Genomic DNA, 24,147 nt, shown 5'->3' on the forward strand with positions numbered 1-24,147 from the left:
GCCATAGAACCTGGAGACTCTGGGTTTGGGCTCACTAGACTTCAGAAAAACCAAAGTTGCTAAGTGTCTTCTGGTGAAGATATCACTTCTTAGAGGGTGTTCAGAGTCTGGTAATGACTACAAAGATTTACCAAGTAGCTGGGGAGCTTTGGGAGCAGTTGATAAGCAGGATATAACAATAATCCTCCTGCTCTGTTATAAGATGTCATTGGGCTGAACATGTATTGGGATAACAAGGTGACAAGGTAATGTTAATCATCAGCATCCTCTAGATGTTTTGTTGGGTTTTTTCCCTGTAGCTGAAATTGCTCAAAAGTTGCTTCTCACTCATGAACCCATGAGTTGATTATCCCCATATAACAAGTGTCTTTGGTCTTCAAAAGTTTCACAGGAAATCTTTTGGCCCCAGTCTGATGTCACCAGCAAAAGGGAGAGTAAACTGTTGTCTAATCACTATTTCCCCACCATTCACTCCTCAGGCAGTAAATGTTGTGTTTAAAAATTCATCAGAAATTTCCATTAGCTATATGTACAACTTGCTTTCAAAAGCTCTTCTCTATGCGGTACCAGTGCTTTCTTCAGATCTGTAATCGAAATAAGTGCACAACTGTACTCGGGGGGGTGGTTTTGGTCTCTGCTGGCCAATTCATTTTATCTGCAGATTTAAAGCGATGCAGTGATGAATATTAATAACACTGTTACTATGTAAAGGCAGCACTGATATTGATGGATGGCTAAAACCACAGAATAAAAAGGAGGGATATTCCCTCTCTTCAGTTAATGTCAGTTTCCCACTCCCTGATTCCCTTCCCCCACGCTGCTTTTCATAATGTGTGGCTATTTTTATAAATTTCTCAAGAGGTAGGTACTTATTAAGTCTTTATAAAATTTTCCAGTAGTAGATCAGACATTTATGCTCATATTCTGTCTTTGACACTGCATGTAGAACTTAAGGAGGAAGATGAGCAATTAGGATTGTGTGTTGTTTTCTGTAGCAGATTTCACGCATTATGTAGGAGTCTGTTATGAAGTAATGATTACAGACACATTACACTGTATTATTTAATGAACTTTCTAACAGGACGGTTTAGATGTGTTTTGGTAAGAAGCACTTTAATTTTTACTTTAAAAGAAGCCATGATCTACATCTATTCTGATGATTGCGATTTTATATAATCATCAAAATACCTGTGAGCAATACATTTCAGTAAAATGCATGATGACCTTCTATCCCCCATCTATTTGGGAAACTATACCATGTTTTGTTCTGTAGTACTCTGCATCACACATTTTTCCTTCAGAAGCAGAGAAAAATAAACACGTTGAGTTCTTATGGTTCCAGATATTCCAGGGTCTTCTTTAATCCATGTAACCCCTGAGGATGTGCTCTGGCATAACTTCAAGCAGATGCAGATGATAGCTTCATATTTCAATGACTCCGAAGAGTCACTAACTGAATCTGGTTTGTTATTAGTCATATGGTAAATGATCAAAATGAATACGGTAAATGAATAGCCAGCACAGATAGATATCTTCCTAAACTGTCATACGTATTACAAATATTTCGGCTGCCATGTAACCTCTCTCCTGGGAAACAAATGGATCTAAAAACCAAATGCAACAGACCCTGGTGTCCCTTATCTGAATTGAGTATCTTAGCTATCCATCTGTACTTTAAAAGACATTACCTTCTTCCAAGGCCACATTTTGAAATGAAGGCAGCTGTAGCTGATCCACTGTGCATCCCCATCCTATAGATTCATATATTCAGACAGTTTTATTAACCTGGCTTTAGCTTGACCATACTAGTTACAAAGCTTCTTTTTACTGAGGCACAGGCAAAGCAAGTGTGACTCATCTGCAATATATGAAATAAATATTGAAAGACCCAAAGACAACAGTGAACTTTTAAGGTCATTGATGTCCACACTTTACAGTTGGAGATCGAATCCACCCAATCTCGAAAGATGCCTATAATTTCTAATAACTGAGTCTTCCAATGCATACATAATAGAGAATACAAAATTTCAGTTATGATGTGTTGAGTAAATCCAAAGTGATAGCCCGGATCTCAATATTAGAAACCCTTAGCATGTGAAGCTAGAAATGGCTACTCTGTATTTTCTTTAAAAGAAAAAAGCAATAATTTGATCAGATTCTTCAGCCTGCAATTTAACATATATTTTTATTGCAAGCTAATCTTCCATCCAAAAATTAGATCTCTTTCAAATTAAAGAACTAGTTATTCCTTAGAAATTGATTTTAAATATATCCTGTTTTCATTGATACAAGTTTGCAGCATAATCATCTTCATTTACACAAATCCCCGTTGTCATTTCTCAGGGATCTGCTAGTGTTGTTCAACTTCCCATACTCTGTTACCATGTGTCAAAAAGAAAGCATTATGCCTTATTAAGTGACATTACAAATAGAACCTTCATCCCAAACTGAAATGGAAAATAATTTTTAAATAACACTGGCTAATAACCTCCTGTGGCTTTTCAAAATCCTTTCTATTTTACAGAATCTAAAGTCAATCATTTTTTCAGCCACTCAGGGAGAGAATATCTACATTTCTTAATTCTCAGGCAGACGAGTATGGTCTAAAAGGCTGCTGGTGTAAAAGTGACTCCATATAGCATGACATCTGTGCTTATGTGTATCCTAATTAAATTAGTCAGATTTCTGCCAGACACAACAGTGGACTTGAGTGTTTGTTTTGCAGTCGGGCCTTAAGTGAGCTGTTGATAGCATACCAAGACAGAAATTTATAACAGGGAGCAGAAACTCATAAAAATACCTCAGAAAGCATATTTAGATTCCCATTACAAAACACACTATAATAATTGTCTCACCGACAGCAATGACTTTGCTAGAAAATTCTGACACATTAATATGACAACTAAAGGAAAATATTCAAGTTCAGACACCCAATTTTCTTGCCAGTTCCATAGGACGATTGGCTGCAGATACAGTTAATCACTCCACTCGTGCATCAATTCTTCATAAATCTGCCTTTCCCCACATGAACAATATTTATGAAAGGGATTATATGATTTGACTGCTTACAATTGCAGGTGCTGGATTTTATGGCCCATGCACTCCAATGGAGAATTATACTTTTAAGTGCATAATCCAAGTGTAAAAACTTTTGATCAAGCTTTAAACAGCTGGTAAAATAGGATTTACTAGTAAATCCTGTGGACCCTCCCCTCCTTAGGTCTCAAAAGTACATAGACACTAATGTTGCACCAATCAAGTGAGCAAAATCTCAGCAAGGAAGGTAAGTTTAGATGCAGCCCATGCAGCTACACATCCTTGATCACAGTCTGCATTAACTCAGGTGTTTCTTCAATGACCTTCATGTTCATTGAAGCTATGTCCTAAGGTACCAATAAGTTTTAGCAAAAGGAACTTCCTTTCCATTTTGTATGTATTGCCCTATATATTAAAAAGCAAAAAACCAAATCACATTAGTCTCCTCTGAGAAGCACAGGGACATCACAAGTTGAAAGCAATAAATACAGCATTTCTTTTCTCTACCAGATGGCAATCTGATGCTTGTCTTTGCAAGCATAAATCCAGAAACTTAACTTTTAGAGTTGGTTGTTGGTTTTTGTTTGTTTGTTTGTTGAGCAAAGTAAAATTTTAAACTGATATCAGGAAGCAAATCTTACAGAGAAGACTACATTGGCAATATAATTGGAGCAGCTGGAAAAACTCTTTAATATAAACAAATATGATTATTTTAAAAGAAGGGAAGTTGATTTGCCCCCTCTCTAAGCTTTTTAATTTTTCCTCTTAGGCAAGGGTTATGGGTTGGGGTTTATTACATCCCAGAGAAAAATCCCTCCAGAGTTTGTGAAATTGTTATTGCATTTACATTTTTGCTAAAAGTGCTTTGGCCAACGCTTCCCTGACAGCAGGCACTTTTTGTGTAACAGTTCAGAAAACAGACTCTAGATCTGAAAACATAATGAAACTTTTTCTAAACAAAAGTTTGGAGTAGTCTTCATGTTTACTCTCAGTTAGGTAGAGCACGATTTTAAAACAATCTTTATGTCCGAAGAGGCAGTCAGGCTTCAAATGGAATTCTGGAAGTTACCTACCTTCTACACCATATGACAGGGATACTTTATTACTGCACAGAGCATTTGTTGCGCTTTTACCACTAACTTTCTTTATATCTATCTCATTTGCATTATAGCACTTTCAAGTCACAGCCCTGAAGGTGTCATGTTTAATTTACTTAATGAATATATGATAATTTATGTCTGTCCTGTTGCTTGATGGTGCATAAATGTTCAGCTAGATTCATCATCTTCAATTTTCTTTCAAGAAAAAGATACCCTAAACTTGCAAATGTTGAGCTAAATAATAGCACTTTGAAGAGCAAAGCATATCCAAAGGAGAGACACGTGACTTCTGCTTTGTGACCTAATTCTCTAATTTACTTGAATAAATAGCTCCATAATAAGAAAATATGCTCTCCTATAACTACTAAATCATTTGTAGCATTTCAGTATTTTTTGAAGGAGGGAGTTGTTTGCAGTACTTCACAGGACAATGATAAAAAAGAAATAACAACTCATATTTAACACTTTAACTGACTTCATCTACCTGGACTTGTGGAAAGATTTGACACTGTCTCATATGACATCCCTGTCTCTAAATTGGAGAGACATGGATTTTATAGATGGACCACTCAGTGGATAAGGAATTGGCTGGATGGCTGCAGTCAAAGACCTGCGGTCAACAGCTCAATATCCAAGTGGTAAACAGTGACAAGTGGTGTTCCTCAGGGGCTGGTACTGGGACCACTGCTTTATAACACCTTTGTCGGCGACATGCACCCTCAGCAACTTTGCTGATGACACTAAGCCATGTGGAGCTGTTGACATGCTGGAAGGAAGGGATGCCATCCGGAGAGACCTGGACAGGCTTGAGAGGTGGGCCCGTGCAAACCTCATGAAGTTCAACAAGGCCAAGTGCAAGGTCCTGCACCAGGCTCATGGCAATCCCAACCACCTACAGTCTGGGCAGAGAACGGATTGAGAGCAGCCTTGAGGAGAAGGTCTTGGAGGTATCAGTTGATGAGAAGCTCAACATGAAATGTCAATGTGTGCTTGCAGCCCAGAAAGCCAACTGCATCCCGGGCAGCATCAAAGGAAGCATGGCCAGCCAGCAGGTTGAGGGAGGTAATTCTGCCCCTCTACTCCGCTCTGGTGAGACCCCACCTGGAGTGCTTCATCCAGCTGTGGGGTCCCCAACATAAGAAAGACATGGACGTGTTGGAGTGAGTCCAGAGGAGGGCCACAAAAATGATCAGAGGAATGAAGCATGTCTCCTATGAGGACAGTCTGAGAGACCTTGGGTTGTTCAGCCTGGAGAAGAGAAGGTTCCCGGGACGCCTTATTGTAGCCTTTCAGTACTTAAAGGGGGACTACAGGAGAGATGGGGAAGGACTCTTTATCATGGAGTGGAGCGACAGGACGAGGGATAACAGTTTTAAACTGAAAGAGGGGAAATTTAGATTAGATATTAGGAAGAAATTCTTTACTGTGAGGGTGGTGAGACACTGGAACAGATTGCCCAGAGAAGAAACATGTAAGTTAGACCTTTCACAGCATTTTTTTTTTAAAGTTATTATTGTAGAAACAGCAAAATTTTTGTCAAACCCATGAATCTTCACAATAAGTGTGTGTGCCTCCATTTAGGACTATCCTTATTTTCCCCAGTTTCTCTGCCTAATCCTTAAGCTGTTTGCTTTTGCTGTTTTTTTCTCTTCATTCCTTTGCTTTACTCTCAACTGTTACATACATTATTATTACTTCTGTCAGTATATGGCTCACGTTCTCTCAGCACAATTCTCTGAGGAAGCAAATCAACTGGAGCTTGCTCTGCAGCTTAAAGTGTAAAAATAAATGATTTCTGATTCTAAAGTGTTTGAGGTTGTTTGGTTTGGGTTTGGGAGTGTTTTTGTTTTGTTTTGACTTGTTTTTCTATTTTGGGGGGGGGTTTGTTTGTTCTGTTTTTTTGGTTTGGGGTTTTTTTTGTTGTTGCTGTTGGTGGTGGGGTTTTTTTTTGTTGTTTTGTTTGTTTTTAAAGGGAAGTCCTACCTTTAGTTACATTGATAAGAACCTTAGTATTTGGAACCAGCCTTTCCGCCTCCTTGGTGCCAAATATCCTACATCATCTACCTCACTCTCTATCTTTAGCTAAAGAGTAAAAGCAAGATTTTCAGAATCTCTCACAAAAGGTGTATATTCCAGCAACAGTCAAAGCGAGTAGACTTTTTCTGAAGTATCCTTCCTAAAACAGAAAGCCACTGAAAGATGAGACATCATGTAAAGGACCAAAAAATTCATCTCACTGTCAAAAATTTTCACAGAGGTAGTGTGCCATGCCTTATTTTATTTAGCTGCATTTCACCATATGGTCCCTTCTTTGCTTCTCACCAGTTACATTCATTTTGGTCACTTAAATGGCACTAGTGGACCAGTGGCAAAAACCAATACATAACTAATACTGTGGCTTGGTCTGGGAAGAAGTCAGGATCAAGAGCGTACAGCTAAAGGGTTTTCTGGCATCTCACTTGCAGAAAGCTCCAGCTCTCTGAGCAGCTGGAAGAAATATTGCAGTTGTTACAGCCCTGACAATCAGAATGATCTGCTGAGGATGGCTGCTGTGCAAACGGTCCTTTGTGGCATACACAAGATACTTCCTTAGCGGTAAGTGGCAAACAAACTACAGCTTGGGAATTCCTGATGCAAAGAGCTGTCCTGCTAATTAATACTGGAGAAAGCTGGTTCTACTCCCACTTTTACAAGCCACTCTTCATAATTAAAAATCAACATAAAGTGCTGTGGGGAAGATTTTAATTTTTTATCTGGACTTGTTTAATTTCTTCAAAGGTATTGTAAATGACAAAGAACTGCATAAGGTAAAATTTTCTTTGCAAAGTTCTTCAATATCACTATTCAGAGGAAAGTAAATCAGTAGTATTACTCCATCAGCATATTGAAAAGTTGATACCTTTTCAAACACATATCTCCAAAAAGATAAGTAGGTCAGGAAGCAAAAGCCAAAGAGTGTTCCCAACCATAGTGGCAGGTCCCACGATAAACAGGCATGGTAGACACACAACAATCAGGAACACAATGCACAAATGATTCTTTTGGGTCAAGATATGTTCCCCTTCCAAAGCAATGACAGATGGACCACAATGAACAGATTCTTGAAGTGGGAAAAACAGAAGCCAAAGGTCAACAAATGAAGTACAGAATAAAAGGTTTGGATGGTTTTGGAAGATTAAGGTGGTGAAGGCCTAAAACTACATTTATACAGTTGTTTTCAGCTTGAAGAATCATTAAGAGCTTCATCATAATGGTCCCTCAGTTATACATGTAGAAAAGTCTTTTTATGGAAAGCCAAAGGATCATAGAAACACAGAATAATCTGAGTTGGAAGGGAAATTTAAAGGTCATCTACTCCAACCCCCCTGAAATGAGCAGGAACATCTTCAACTAGATGTTGCTCAGAGCTCTGTCCAACCTGACCTTGAATGTTTCCAGGGATGGGGCATCTACCATCTCTCTGGGAAATCTGTTCCAGTGTTTCACCATCCTCACTGTAAACAATCTCTTCCTTATATCTAGTCTAAATCTAACCTCTTTTAGTTTAAAACCATTATCCCTTGTCCTATCACAACAGGCCCTGCTAAAGAGTTTGTCCCCATCTTTCCAGTAGGCCCCCTTTGAGTACTGAAAGGCTGAAATAAAGTCTCCCTGGAGCTTTCCTTTCTCCAGGCTGAATAACTCAAACTCTCTCAGCCTTTCTTAATATGAGAGATATTCCATTCGTCTGATCATTTTTGTGACCCTCCTCTGGACTCATTCCAACAGGTCCGTGACTTTCCAGTGCTGTGGACTCCACAGCTGGATGCAGTACTCCAAGTGGGGTCTCACCAGAGCAGAGTAGAGGGGGAGAATCACCTTCCTTGACCTGCTGGCCATGCTTCTTTTGATGCAGCCCAGGATATGGTTGGCTTTCTGGGCTGACAAAACACATTATAGGCTCATTTCCAGATTTTCATCCACTAGTACCCCCAAGTCCTTCTCAGCTAGGCTGTTCTCAATCCCTTCATCCTCCAGCGTATATTGATACCAAGGCTTGCCCCGACCCAGGTGCAGGACCCTACACTTGGCCTTGGTGAGCCTCACGAAGTTCACATGGGCCCACTTCTCGAACTTGTCCAGGTCCCTCTGGATGGTGTCCCATCCTTCAGGCATGTCAACTGCACCACTCAGCTTGGTCTGTTCTGCAAACTTGCTGAGGATGCACTCAATCCCACTGTCTACGTCACTGATGAAGACATTAAACAGTACTGGTCCCAATATGGACCTCTGAGGGAACAGAACCCGTCATGGATCTTCATCTAGACAGTGAGCCATTGACCACTACCCTCTGGATGCGACCATCCAGCCAACTCCTCATCCACCAAACAGTCCACCCATCAAATCCACATCTCTCCAATTTAGAGAGAAAGATGTTGTGGGGGGCTGTGTCAAAGGCCTTATAGAAGTCCAGATAGACAACATCTGTAAGCTCTTCCCTTGTTCGCTGATGTAGTTACGCCATCATAGAAGGCCACTAGGTTGGTCAGGCAGGACTTGCCCTTTGTGAAGTGATGCTGGCTGTCTCAAATCACCTCCCTGTCCTTCATGTGCCTTAGCATAACTTCTAGGAGGAAGTATAACTCTCTTAAAGATGGAACAATGCAGGGTTTGATGTTTTGGTGGGTTGTTTGCGGGGGGGGGGGGAGTTCTTTGGGGAAGGGGTGGGGGGAGAAGGGAGTTAGGTGTTTTGCTGTATTTTTTACCATTTCAGTACAACAGAAAGGTGGCAGATGAATTTAAGGATGTAGAATACAATCATCAGGATTCAGAGGTAAACTGAAATCTGAGCTTGATACTAGGTTTCTTGAAAAATCTGCTGGTCAAATTCAATCCATAATGACTACAAACAGTTGTTACTTTGCCAGCTGGTAAATCCTCAGAAAGACAAGCAGCAGCCATTGAGACTCATCCCCTTGCAGTATCTGAAATATAGGTTCCTCTTGAAATATCTTCAATGATAAAAAAGAATTCTTCCTCTCATATGACAGAACATGTTATAACACTGTTCCTACAACAGGGATGGGGGGGGGGGCTTGTTGTTGTTTTTTGGTTGTCTTTTTTTTTTTTTTTTAAAGTACTAAGACCCGAACATCAAAATTATTTAGTTCAAGTGAGCTCTTTTCTGCTTCTGGTAAATAGTATCACATTTCTAAGATGAAAAGTAAAACGTTATTTTTCTTAAATGTTAGATTATAATGAAAGCAATTTATCTTCAACTGGTCCTTCTTATTTCTCATTAAAACAGCATCTAAATTCAATGTTAGGTACAATGTATGTTGTAGGAGCACAGTGGGCATTGTTCAAATCTCCTATTCAGAAAGTGCATTCAAGTAATGAGCTTTTGTAGAATGTTAGCAATCTAAGAACACCCACATAAATTTCCCAAGATTGTATGTTATTATATAGAATATAGGTAGAATTATCACACTTAATTAAACATCACATATACAAGGAACTTTGTTTATACCTCACAATAGCCTTTCAGTTTTGAAGCTCATCTTCAAACTAGCTATTTATATCAATGAATAAATAAGGTTTGATTCTTCACCAACATAGCAATTTTATGCCTTTTTTTTTTAACCTGTTATAATCAGAAGTTATATGATTAGGAGTCAGAATGAATGAAATGTATGTTCAAGCCCAGTTACAAACACAAGGTAGTAAAGAATTTGATTTTGGCAGCATTATATACTCAATTCACATTCATTTTTCTTGGTATGCACTACAACACAAGATTCAGCGTAAAGCAAAGTTGGATTAGGTGTGATCTAAAACTTACTGCTGAGTGAGAAATCCAGAGTCCAGCTTCCAAAGATACCAGAACTTCTGGGCCACAAGATCAGAAAGCTTTCTTGTAGGCAAGAACGAAATGAGTAATGTCTACTTTGCGTGAATATTACAAGGTTTCAGTAATCATTTTGAAACAGATCAAAAATACTGAGTGTGTATAAATTATTGCCGTTCTGTTCTCATCATATCATATAGCTAGCACCCTAGACTTCTCTGTATGACTTGTGATTTGCTGCTTGCTAGTTTAACCCTTGCATTAGCGCTTAATACTACACTGATACAATTCTTTTTTAATTCAAAACAATTGGCACAGACTTGAATACACAAAGGGGAGAAGTTTCGTCTTTTAGTCATGTATGCATAACTGTTACAGTTGACACTTACAGGTCATTCACAGAGGAGGTGTTGTCATTCACAGCCGACCTTGGTTTACTCCTGTGACCGCTTTTTGATGAGGTGACCAATAATCAGACTACCTATAGATACCCCCACTGCATAGATATTTTTTGTCATCCATTAATTTCAAAGAGCTGTATCTACTTTAGAATTCATTTCTGCAAGACTCTTCCTACTCGATCTTCATTTCTTGGGAACTTTCTACTAGTGAGTACCACAGGTATTTTGTAAATATGTATTTCTAGGACAGCTATACACTAATATTTATATAATCTTACTAGATACACCAGATGGTTTAATTATAAAAACAGAATATACCAGATAAATATTACTACTTGTTTTATACATGCATTTTCCTGTCAATAACTTGTCTTTCCAAGCTAAACACTTTCGTGTAATAGCTAATTATATCCTGTGGAAAACAAGTAATCCTTTAACCCTGCAGCATTTGGCCCATCATTTTCTATCAACCACATACGCTAAAGCTGACACTACCAAATATCCTTTTGGACAGCCAAAAGAGAAAAACATACTTTTTGCTACAGAACAGTGCACATAGCATGCACATTATTTGTTATTTATGAAGATCCTCCCTTTATAAGTCACACACTGAAAGAACTGAAAACAGTAAACGTTACACTCTACACAATGCAGGCTATCAACTAACCTTACCACCGTGCATTCAGGCAAAAGAAGCAGAATCACCGAATCACAGAATCTTCATGGTTGGAAAGGACCCTTAAGATCATCGAGTCCAACCGAACAACCTACAGTCTCTGCCACTAGAGCATGCCCTGAAGTGCCACATCTAGGAGTTTCTTAAACACCTCTAGGGATGGTGACTCAGCCACCTCCCTGGGCAGGCTGTTCCAGTGCCTGACCACTCTTTCAGTAAAGTCATTCTTCCTAATATCTAATCTAAACCTCCCCTGCCGCAACTTCAGACCATTTCCTCTGGTCCTGTCATTATTCACTTGGGAGAAGAGGCCAACACCCACCTCTCTACAGCCTCCTTTCAGGTAGTTGTAGAGGGCAATGAGGTCTCCCCTCACTCTCTTCTTCTCCAAGCTAAACATGCCCAGCTCCCTCAGCCTCTCCTCACATGACCTGGTCTCCAGACCCCTCACCAGCCTGGTAGCTCTCTTCTGGACCCGCTCCAGCACTTCAATGTCCCTCTTGTACAGAGGGGCCCAGAACTGAACACAGTACTCCAGGTGAGGCCTCACCAGTGCCGAGTACAGATGCACAATCACTTCCCTGCTCCTGCTGGTCATGCTATTCCTGATACAAGCCAGAATGCTGTTGGCCTTCTTGGCCACCTGGGCACACTGCTGGCTCGAGTTAATTGTGGCATCTAGTACTCCACTTAGTTGTTTTATTTTAAAAAAGAAAAAGGAACAGACATAGCCATGCAGGCACATAAAATGACAGGTGAAATCTCTTTCACCTGAAAGCGGGTAATTTCTTATTACTCTAGTTACCTCCCCCAGTATGTGGCTGCAGAATTTATCAGTTTTGGTTTCGCACAGCCTTTTACGTCTTGATATCTTCTTCTAAATATAACTTTAAAAGTAATCTGCAATCAATGGATACACAGCACAAGATAAATGGGAAAACTAGTATTCAGAAGCACTTGAGTAAGGTGTTTCATTTTGAAAAAGGACCCTATGGTATGTTTACCATACACAAAGTACAGACATATTGCTCACACACAAAGAGTAAAATCTCATGCGTTTTAGGATTAAAAGATGTCTCTGACCTGGCTGGGATTTCAGCCTATGGATATATTTGGGTCGAGCATTCATTGATACTCATGTCTCTTTAGAAACATCTGACCTCTAATATTCACACATTAAGTGGAAATTAGTTATCAGCTCTACAGGAATGAAAGGGAATGATATATATTTTTTTTTTAATTCCCCACAAGCTCTGATATATGGAGCTTAAGCAAAATACAAATGCAGCACTGCAAAAGATACAGGTGCTTTGCAAACCACACAGCTAGTCCAGAGCTGGAGAAGGAGGTTTCCAAAACTTGCCTTAGTACTTTCATTCCCTACAGCCTTTAAATCCTACTCTCAGAGATTTCATTTTATGTGCCTGCATGGCTATGCCTGTTCCTTTTTCTTTTTTAAAATAAAACAACTAAGTGGAGTACTAAATGCCACAAGTTTATAATTTAAAATTTAAAAAACAGATAAAAACAGCCACTAATTAAAAAATACTTAATATATTTTTTCTGAATTTATTGCCATCAAAATTGAAGTCCAGATTCAGACCATGAGATAGGATGCAGCTGGTTTCAACATTATATTGCATATAGGACTTTCGATAGGCAAGAGACAGCATCACATTGCTATAGGGTTTTTAATAGGCAAGAAACAACATCACATTGTTATAGGTCTTTTAATAGGCAAGAAAAAAATATATGGAGAAGCAGCCAGCCCAGAAGAGATGTGCACTCAAAGTACTAGGGGGAACATTGCTTTCTCAGACACTCTCCCCTTGCCATACTTCTCATTACATTTCCTCGAGCATGAAGGCTACCCAGAAGGCATTTTTATCTAGTACAGGTGCTTCTAAATCACCCTCACAATCCTTTTGGTTTTCATCTGGCTATTACTCAAACACAAGCCTTTTTGCATCACCCGCCATAAACATTCATTTCATCCTACACACAAAGCAATCTTTATAACTCCCCTACTGAGGCTAAGCTTGCGCCAAAAAAATACCATAACCAAAGGCATGCAGTCTTCATCAGAATCATGATGTCTTTGTGTCTGAAGACAAGTGGTGTGAGTTAATTACAGCTAGCTGATTTACCTGGGTGCCAAATATAGAGAAATTACCTAGCAGTTTTGTTCTGCTTCTGGCAGAAAAAAAAAAACAAACACAAAACAACAACAAACCCTATTTACATTTTACTCCTCCCCACCCTACCCCACCCCCTCTTAAGTACTTTTAAAAGTCTGTTTCTCTCCCTGCCTCATACACACACTTTAGATGGAATCAGAAACATGAACGAGAAAGGAACGGAAGACAACCATAAAAGGCACAAAACAGATACAAGACGCAAATTTTAAAAAGGCAGTTAAAATTCCCGAACTCCAAAAGTAACATTTTTGCAATGTTACAACACATGTCTGAATGAGCTCTAATCATCATTTGGACACTTAGGAGCAGTTTTGCTCATGCATGCATCCCAGCAGGGCACACAGGTGTATTGCTGCAAGTCATTCGGCACAAGTGAGGTTTCACCTGGTAAACAGAATCAAAGAGTAATGTCCTTGCTACTGTGCGCACCACACCTCACTGCATCTCAGCATGCTCTGCGGCAGAGCATTTAGAATGCTGTGCTTCACAGAGTGCTGGCACTGTGCTGCAGCTCCGATGATGCTTCAACATGTATTTCACTTTAAATACCAGAGACATCACAGAATGCATGAAGGCATTGTGTAGGGAGGCCCAGAGTGCAACCTGAAGGGCAAAGCAGCCGCCTGTCAACACTGCTCACTCAAGGAAAATCCACCGGGCTGATCTGGCATATACATGTTCATATTTTAAAGGAGAAACAATGGCTATTCTCAATGCTCACCTCAGAGTTCAAAAACCCAGCACTGTGCCTCCTCTAGCAGCCCTCTACCCTTACAGACTAAGTTCAGGCTGAAAAAAAAATGACTGTTTCTTCTCATCAAAGGCCTTCCTTATGCTGATTTCTAAAGGAAGACCTATATCCCCAAATACAAGTAATGATCAGGCTTGCAGTAATCTAATTTCAGTCTTAAGCGCAGGCTGCCTGAAAGGACAGATTTTGATGCCAGGAACTGCCTGGAGTTCATATTATGCAGCCATGTGGATTTTAGTAGTGTTATTCCTGTATACAACATTATTTATGTTCACAAATATTATTGTATAACATATGTGTTCCAGTCATGCTGCTGAGGTACTGTAGGAAATAAGTTTTGGGGGGGGGTGTTGCGCTTTTTTTTTTTCCCCCTGCAGAACACACTGAATGGAGTAGAATTAGCGCAGTGGTTCTTAGTCATGTAACTGTTTCTCGTATGCACTGGGAGCAAACATATTGTGTGAATGACATCAGCACTGCAGAAAGGTTGACAAAATATTACCAAAGACAGACATTTCTTCAAACCTCTCAAAGATTCAGACAGACTTCCAATTAACTATTCATATCTTTGACAAATTTGCATACTGGTAAAGCATTCAGCCTACCCTAAATAATTCCTGCCATTTCAGCTGGAGATAGGATTCTTCTGCCTTTTTTCTGTAAATTTTGTAGTTACTTTCCATTAAACAACCCTCAACTTCTGTCCCAGCCTCATCTGCTCTTCAACACTTTTGCACAGCTTTGCTTAAAACAGCAAGACTATTTCACCTGCATGTTTCTTAGACAGTCTGTTTTCTTCTAAATGACCTCCTCCCAAACACATCAATTTTGCAGAACCAAGGTGCTGTTGAAACCAGAGCAAAGGAACAAATAAAAAATCCTCTAGAGCATGAATTAAGAATTCCCCTCAATGCACACAATTAGTTCATTAATCAATTTAGCCATCAACAGGGGGAAAAAAATAAAAATTGAAGTCTTACTTGAGATCTTGTGAGCACTTAACTGACAAGATCTACTGACAAAGATTAAACATGCAGATGTTAAAGTGATGGCCACATGAGCTTTATGAGCAGGTGTTACCCCTAACATTATATACCATGGCATCTTAGATGAAATATATTGATGTATCTCACCCAGTGTTTTTGCACTACAGTTCTATTTCAGCTGTAGTTTATATTTTAATAAAATATCTCTATTTAAAGAAGTGATTGAGAATCACCACATCTGTAGATACCTCCCACTGTTGTTTACCAGCGCAGATAAAAAAATTGTCCCACCTCTACCTGGAATTCAGACTTTAAACATTCTAGTATCTACATGTAGTCTGATTTCCAGAGCTATTAAGCCTTGTTATTTATTGAAAAGTTGACAGTTCGGTATGGAGAACTTAAAATCTAAATCAAGACATCTGGGGATTCTTGTTCTCACTGTAAAACATGACGTAAATGTAAGTGAGTGGAAGCTTGCAAAGAACTCATGGAATCTTAGATCATCTTTTTTAATGACTCAGCCGGAGGCTGACATGGTGGTAGGTAAGCATCTCAGACTATATAAAACATGCTAGAAGAGTCAGAGGATTCTCATTTTCTAGGGTGCTACAGTCAAAAAACATTGCCAAGTCTTACAATCACCATTTTAGGAAGAACTGCAACTAAAGACAAAGGTTATACCATCAAATATCAATGATTCACAGGCATAGCTGTGGGCTAAAGAGGTTTTTTCCCCTATCTATCTAGAACATGAATCGGATCAGTGGGCAGCAATTGATCATATCTCTTCCGTCTTAAAAAAAAAACAACAAAGAAAACCCCAACCAAACAAAAAACCACCAACAAGAAACCACAAAACAAATAACCAACACCACCAACAAAAGAAACAAAAATTGCTGTTCTGAGTACGATCATGTGAACTCACTAAATGGCAAGACATTCCTTCTTCTTTGTTCCTGAGGGAACTCTGGAGTAGGTTCAATCAGGTGGTCCTGTCTGACCTGGAGTATCTTGCCTTCATACAGAAGCAATATCTTCTATGAGACATCAGACCCAGGAGCATAACACTGTGTTCACAATTCTGTCTTTCACTTCAACCCCCTTCCTCCCACTTACAGCCCTGTTCTAGGCATTGTTTTTCACACATGAATGTCAGCAGCATTATAAAACTCTTTCCAGAAACACCAACGATTATAAAAAAGTGTCTTATTCTTCCCACACAGGAGCTATGAAAATGCAATTAATGTGATAGTGATTCTAAGACAGTAAGCCCTCCTAAGAGTCAAGTTACATTGCGTCAATTTGGGCTCAACGTCACACTAAATTCACATGGTTTCCAATTACTACAAAAGCAATAAGCTTAGTTTTGTCTGACCACAATATGCCACATATATGTATTTGATTTTAAGTGTTGCAATGGATTTAGAAATTGGAAGTTTGTTGCCACTACCTTCTGTCAACACTTCCAAAGTATTTCAGATTATTGTAGCTTATGTTCAAAACAGCAATAAAAGTAATATTTTCATTCTTGGTACCAATTCAATACTTCATGTCAGAGTGTGCAATTCGGACAAAATTAACATTGATGTTCCCCTGATATAGACCCATCAATTATAATTTCTAAGTAGAGATGAGATGAAATGGAGAAATACAACACTACTTAGAACGAAACCCCAGATTTCGTTAATGTTTTTATTATTCAAATAATTATGTCTTTATTCCTGTTATATTAGCTCACTGCAAATTATTTTCACAATCTTTGATTAGCATACCATTGATTATGTAATTTTGAAATGTTTTCTTGGGGGGAAGTGGTTTCCTTTGTTTACTTCTATTCTTGAGAGACTCAGTTTCATTTAAGAGATCACAAAAGGGTTTTGTTTTCCGTCACTTACTGGGAAACATGAAGTGTCAAAAAATGACTGTTGGCTAGAATATATATACATATATTTTTTTATGCAGAATCTTAAAAAAATGCATTTTTTTATAATTTATCATGCTTTCTTTCCCCAACTTACTCTCTTTTCTAATATGGATTTTGAAATTATTAATATAGAATACAAAAATACTGTTATGAATCAAAGAATATTATAAACAAAGATTTGGTTTTTTACCTGTCTCCATTTTAAAAACAGTCAGAAGTGCAAGAGATTTTCACATGGTAAATATTTTTGTTTAAGCTCCTTCAGGCCTTTACATTTCAATAGAATATTGATGGTTATTAAATGTTCCACAAAAGTTATTGGAGATTACCTAAATTCTTTTTCCTCTCAATAACATAGCTCTTAAATCAAGGGAAAAAGGTTCTATTTTTTTAAAATGTAGTTGTATTTACTAGATGGTTTTCTATTGAATTCTTAATAACTTACTTTGACTAGTCCACTGTTTTTGCTTTTTAAAAAACTTGCTAAGGAATCATATATCATGAAACTCTTATCATAGATGGAAATAGAAAAGTAAAATCAAGATCATGTACTGCTTTCAAAGCACAAAAAGCTAATTCTATGTAAATAATTTACATTCCTGTGGAAACTGCTAGTTTATCCGTTCCTCAAACTTAAATAACAGAATCAGTTCATAACACCGTGTGCTTGGTTACTTTTAATTTAAGGATTGGCTTAAGAAATTAAGTAAAAAAAATTACCGAGTTTTAAAACAAGAGTATCTTTACATAAAAGTACTTGGTCTTATGAAGTCATATAAGTCAGATAAGATATGCCTTCTGACATAACTTAAATGCCCTAAATCAACTTTGGATGCACTTAACGGATTCCATGGACTACATTAGAACTAAAACTTTGATGCTTTGAGTCACATTAGAGTCTATTAATTAGATGCCTGAGTGACCATTTTTTGATGGCAAAGATATCCCCCTGAATTTCAATTTCTCTCAATACTGAAGAAATAATTATTTTTTTTGAGAATTTACTCAATAAAAGAAAAAAAAAACAACTCAAAACTTGGGAGTCTGAAAAATTACTAAAGGCAATTAGCAGTGTATTACATAGGCACTAAGCAAAAAATGCATATTCATGAAGTGAATACATTACACCAACAAAAGGAAGCAATAATATATTTAGCCAAGCTTTAAATTCTTTAGACTAAAAATAGTAGTAATTCTGTAGGTAAAGGTATTCAGCATTTAGTGACACAAAACATGCTTACCTAGCCAACATTTTTCCACACTGAAGTCAACAGTACTGCTTCTCTACCTCACTGAGGCCAAAAAAATTGCTTACACTCCACTGCAGCAAAGCATTCTGATCTGCAATACAATTTCAATATCAGACAAAATCTCCAATGAGTAAATGTAAATCTTAATGAAATTCACAGCTAATTCATCTGCTATTGGTGGAATAACACTAGGATGTGATTAGTGTAAATAAGAAGAGAATAGGTGTTGGGTAGATTGAATTAGAACGCTGACTAGTCCATCAAGTTTATTGTATGGATCCATTAGAATTATACAAGGAAAAGCACAGTAGGATAACATGGAGAAAGTCTGCCCTAAGTGAGATGGATTTAGTCTTCAAACAAGACGTTTTGTCAATTTTTTCTTTACTTTTTTTTATAGATAATGTTCTTTAGACACAGGTGAAAATTACACATGTAGTTTCTCTCTGGCTGCATGCATGACTATCCCTGGCTAAATTACTTGGGGGAGGTGGGAGAAGAGGGAAACAACCTTTTGAATACTATCCTTTTCATTTACTCCCACTACTTCTGTGAATTTTTCTTTTTCTTCAGAAAGAAAAGTGCTGAGAGATTTTGTTAGACAGAGAGACAGGAGTCAGAAACAGACTGAGAGGAAGGAAATCAAAGATCCTGACTTTTCAGCTACTCCACAGACACCTGTCCAAGAGTCGGGGTGAGCCCAGGGAGTCAGGTTCCTAAGGAGCACTGATATAGTCTCACTCAGCGTGAAAGTGAAAATGCCTCCAAACACGAGGCTGATAGACCACAAGCACAAAGTAATATGGAATATAATTTATCTGGAAATCCCATAGAAATTTTTGCATGTTGTGTTGTTTTTTTTCTTTCTTGATTACATGACTTTAAAATGAAGAACAAGTCATATCTAGGAATGGATTTTTGTTTAGTATACAAGTTACCCATTCCAGATCTTCCTTCTGTGCTAAGAATTTCATAAAGTCAAGTCAGTTGTGATTAATAACTTAATCACAAAGAATTTACAAAAGCACAGAGGAATATTGGACCTCAGTAGGTTAAAGTTATTAAACAATAAACTTAATTTCTGCTGAGCTACAGACACATTCTGCATGGAAGCACCAGCACGGAGAGATGGAATTTGACAGTTATGGATGTGAAGAGAAAATAAATTTTTTAAACATTTTAGAAATTCTTCATTTTTTGTTGTTGTTTCTGCCATTTTCCATCTTAACCTTAAATTGAATTTGGTCCTTAAATTGAATTTGTCCTTCAATCTTTTTTTACATTTAAAAGTTAATAATTTAAAACTTAAAATCTCATTATTGAAGAATAGTTACCAGGCAGGGAAGGTACAGAACAGAGATAGAAATTTTTAATATTTACAAATAAGAATCAAAGAACTTGCTGGTGTAGGACTAAAGCCTGTGGGACTATAGCCTGGGCCTTGCAACTTATGGCTTTCTGAGTAGGACTCAGGATTTCTGTCTGTTTAATGACATCAACATACTACTTGGTATTACAAGTGTGGTCGTAAGCATCTTTTATTTAAACAGATTAATTCTTTGCTCAAAGCTATGCCACAAAATTGGATCTTCTTTAATCAGACCTTAGAAGTGAAATTACAGATATTCTATTTACTGTAATTTGAGTTTACTGTTATTTATTTTCCTTCCAACAGTTGTATCCAACCTCTACAACACAGCCAGGAACCTTATCTTTTACAGGAGTCTAGTGTTCTTCTTGTGACAAGGTAAGCAATAAATCCCAGAGCTACATTTTGGCAAAGGAACAAAGATTTTTAACTGATTGGTTTTGACAAACTGAAGAACCACAACACCTGTTGCAAGCTTCCCCCACCTGGCTTAAATCACTACTGGATCTGAGCTATTTTTTTGAAGCCTTTGTCAAACCCTGATTAGAACTAGGTGGTGAACAATTAATGTTTTCAGTTCTGGATGAGAATAATGGTTTGGACAAAAAGCTCTGCTCCCTGGGAAAACCTGTACAAAACCAGAACATCATCACAAACCAAGGTTTTTTCCCCAGTAGACACCATCACGTACAGCACGAGCTCACCGTTCTATACCATATCATTCTATTCTGCAAATTATTTCAAGGTCATCTTCACTTTGAAGATTATTCATTGTTAAAGCAAAGTCTACCAAACTGTTGTAGATGTGACAACCATACTCTTTATTCCTGTATCACAGAGTGAAGAACTGTGTAACTAACAACATCCCATAAGTGCCTGCAAGGGCTCATCTCTGAGATACCTTCCAGAAATTCCACTGATGGAGGTCATTTGCAGACATGTCATGACCACACGTATGTATGTATGCATCTCCATACTTCTGTTTTAGGCATGTCTGTACAGGACTTATCAGAAGAAGATGAAGACAGCATCTTAGTGGGTGTTAGCTTTTCCATCAGTTTCCAGTTACTATGGGGGAATCACTCTTATCTCTAATGCAACATGGCACAATTACTTCTGTCCAGCACTTAGAAAGTCTGAGAAACTTGGAAAGAAGTGATGGTGCAGCATTAGAAAGGCAAATGCTAACCAGGCTCCAGCAGGTTAAGTAGGGAGCTATAATCTTTCCCTAGATTAAGTCACATTTTAAATTCTGTACTCATTATGCATCTCTTTAGTTAATGATGTGTTTTCTACAGTGATCCAGTTCAAATCTAGTTTAATCAAATATATATTAATGAACTGTTATTAGCCAGAACTAAAACTGAACCAAAATGTCTTCAGTAACAGCTGAATTTGAACCGGAACTGAAGAACTTCCTTGGTTTGATTCCCTAAAAATGAGTTATTTCATTACCTACCTCTAATTTAGATCATGAAACTCACACAGATAATTTTGGGAGCAATGAATATCTATGATCTAAACTCATAATACAAATTTTCTCTCTAACTCAGCCTTCATAGTGGCAAAATGTAGAATGCTGTAATGCATTTCTGAGGAGTAAAAGAGCTTTTAAAATATTTCCACAGAAATGAAGAAGGTAGGTTATTGAGATTCTGTGGCCTCCTGATGAGAATACAGGCACGACATGTCAGAAAACTATGGTCAAGTTCTGCTTCACCTGAATTGGGGCACAAATTTTCACCCCAGGTCACTTCAAATCAGGCAGGACAGCATCTCCGTCTCATCCCTGCCTGAGATCCTTGATTTTGTACCATATATTCAGGATCACAGAATATGTTGGGTTGGAAGAGACCCTTAAAGGTCATCTAGTCCAACCCCCCTGCAGAAAGCAGGGACATCTTTAACTAGATCAGGTTGCTCAGAGCCTCATCAAGACTGGCCTGGAATGTCTCCAGGGATGGGGCCTCCAACACCTCTCTGGGCAACCTGTTCCAATGTCTCACCACCCTCATTGTAAAGAACTTCTTCCTACTGTCTAATCTAAACCTACCCTGCTCTAGTTTAAAACCATTGCCCCTCATCCTATTGCTACATGCCCTTGCAAACAGCCCCTCCCCAGCTTCCTTGTAGGCCCCCTTCGGGTACTGAAAGGACACTATAAGGTCTGCCTGGAGCCTTCTCTTCTCCAGGCTGAACAACCCCAACTCTCTCAGCCTGTCTTCATAGGAGAGGTGCTACAGCCCTCGGATCATCTTCGTGGCCCTCCTCTGGACCCGCTCCAACAGGTCCATGTCCTTCTTGTACTGAGGGCTCCAGAGCTGGACACAGTACTCCAGGTGGGGTCTCAAGAGAGCAGAGTAGAGGGGGAGAATCACCTCTCTGGATCTGCCGGCCACAGTTCTTTTGATGCAGCCCAGGATGTGATCAGCCTTCTGGGCTGCAAGAGCACGTTGTTGGCTCATGTCCAGCTTTTCATCCACCAGTACCCCCAAGTCCTTTTCCGCAGAGCTGCTCTCTATCACATCATCCCGCAGCCTGTATTGATAATGAGGATTGTCCCGACCCAAGTGCAGGACCTTGCACTTGGCCTTGTTGAACTTCATAAGGTTTGCTCAGGCCCACCTCTCTAGCTCGTCCAGGTCCCTCTGGATGGCATCCTGTCCCTCTGGCCTGTCAAACACACCACTCAGCTTGGTGTCATCGGCAAACTTGCTGAGGGTGCACTTGATCCCGCTGCCTAAATCGTTGATGAAGATATTGAACAGCACCAGTCCCAGTATGTATCCCTGAGGGACACTACTTGTCTCCCCTCTCCAGCTGGACATTGAGCCACTGACCACCACCCTCTGGATGTGACCATCCAGGCAGTTCCTTCTCCACCGAACAGTCCACCCATCAAATCCGTATCTCTCCAACTTAGAGAGAAGGATGTTGTGACGGATGTTCCATTGAAACCAGTTCTGTTATGTAGAGTTCAGCAGCAGTGAAAGAGTATTCAAACACAAATTCTATTGGACAAAAATATGCTGCCCTGACAAAGCACTCAACCAGGAGTCAGTCTACTTCTTCCTTGCAGTTTCCTGAAGATATGGTCGTTTGTACCTGTATAGAGCAGTAAAGCTCTTATCAAAGCTTTTTCACTTTCTCTCTTGATCACTGAATCCTTCCATCCTGATCCCTTGATCTTATGGCAGTTAAATATGGACGTTCTTTCAAATCTCACTTTCATAGCTTTTTATCGTGCTCATCTTTCCATTTTATCTCTATTGCCATCATTTACACAGCATCAAACAAATTTCTTTCTCACATTAGAGCAGCTAAATACCTTACAACATCCGAAGTTGTCTTGCTACACTCTCCTGATTTCTCTCCCCCAATGATGTTTTGTACATTGGTGTTTCCCATAAATAACATCCAGGGCATTTTATATTTATATATACACACACGTATATAGTGCCATCCTATTCATTTAAAAAACGCTTAATAACCTGCCTTATCCATAGTCCCGACAGACCATTAATATCTGGCATCAGTTATGTTAGTAGTACTTGTTGCCATCAAGACAACTACTATCAGAAATTATAGATTCCCCACGTTACTACTGTAACCTCAAGTCTTTGCCTCTTTCTGGTTTGCCTGTTTAGTCTCCTCTTGTATCTTATCTAAAGCTCTGACTGGGAGTTATTTTAGGGAGGGAACATCTTTATTCTCTGCCTATCCAGTACCTAGTGTAAGGAAGCCGTGTTTTGAATTTGACTCTTCAGTCAACACTTCAGCAGAAATAGTAATAAAGATGCTCCTAATTCCATGCTGGTGACGGATGGTTGCCTAATTCCAAATCATACTCACGCATTCATGAAGGTGCCTGCACAGCAATTATGATCATGATGACGCAAGTCAATAACATAGTCTTAGGTGGGATAATAAAACATACAACAATTCTGCCTGACCACCAGCACCACAAACTTGAAAATGACTGCTCAAGGCTGATCTTTGAAGAAGTTTTAGAATCCATTCACACCTTACACTGCCACTTATTCACTTTTTCAGTGGGAACTGGAGAGAAACAATGAGGAACTGGAGAGAAACAATGAATTATCTTGCCTCAGCTTGTCATGAAAGTAGCTGAGCCCTGGGAGAGTGATCAGTAACATCAAACGTGGGGCCATATTGCAGACCTTCCTTTAGGGCTAGTCTACATCCCTTGTTTACAGAAGTATTTTTATATTTACATTGCAAAATTTCTCCAAGATTAATTCAAGGAACCTTTTTTTTTTCTGTGTGTGTGTGTGTTTGGGCTTCCCCAGGATTTCTACATGTCCAATTTGCAGCAGAAACTCCTAAGAGACCTCTGGACATCCTGGAGACATCTGCTGTACATGTAGCTATCTAATCCACAATTCATTCATAAGGAATCCAACGTTAATTGGAAATTTAGACTATTATACTTCTGTATTGGACCTATTCAAGAAAATAATACTTTTCTTTTTTTAACAATCTCGAGTGGCTAAAAGCCATAAGCCAATGAACAAAGTTACTGGGTGTCAAATTATGTGTTAGTGCAGTGGTTTTGCAGTGTCCACTTATGTAGACAACACATAAGTTCTGCTGAAACAGACACAG

At 38.8% G+C, this 24,147-nt stretch overlaps 1 protein-coding gene across 14 annotated transcripts in view; it reads right to left on the reverse strand.

Annotated features, from left to right (window-relative positions):
- LRRC4C (leucine rich repeat containing 4C) overlaps positions 1-24,147 on the reverse strand; it is a 567,176-nt gene that overhangs the window by 160,584 nt on the left and 382,445 nt on the right. For 2 of the 14 annotated variants that reach the window (XM_074584304.1, XM_074584302.1), the window contains exon 4: positions 18,144-18,243. The exons of the other annotated variants lie outside the window; for them this stretch is intronic. The gene's annotated coding sequence lies outside the window, so the exon portion shown is untranslated. The remainder of the gene's footprint in view (positions 1-18,143; positions 18,244-24,147) is intronic. 14 annotated transcript variants of the gene reach the window in all.

The sequence above is a fragment of the Larus michahellis genome, chromosome 4, assembly GCF_964199755.1.
Source record: "Larus michahellis chromosome 4, bLarMic1.1, whole genome shotgun sequence".
In the NCBI taxonomy this organism is placed as follows: Eukaryota; Metazoa; Chordata; class Aves; order Charadriiformes; family Laridae; genus Larus; species Larus michahellis.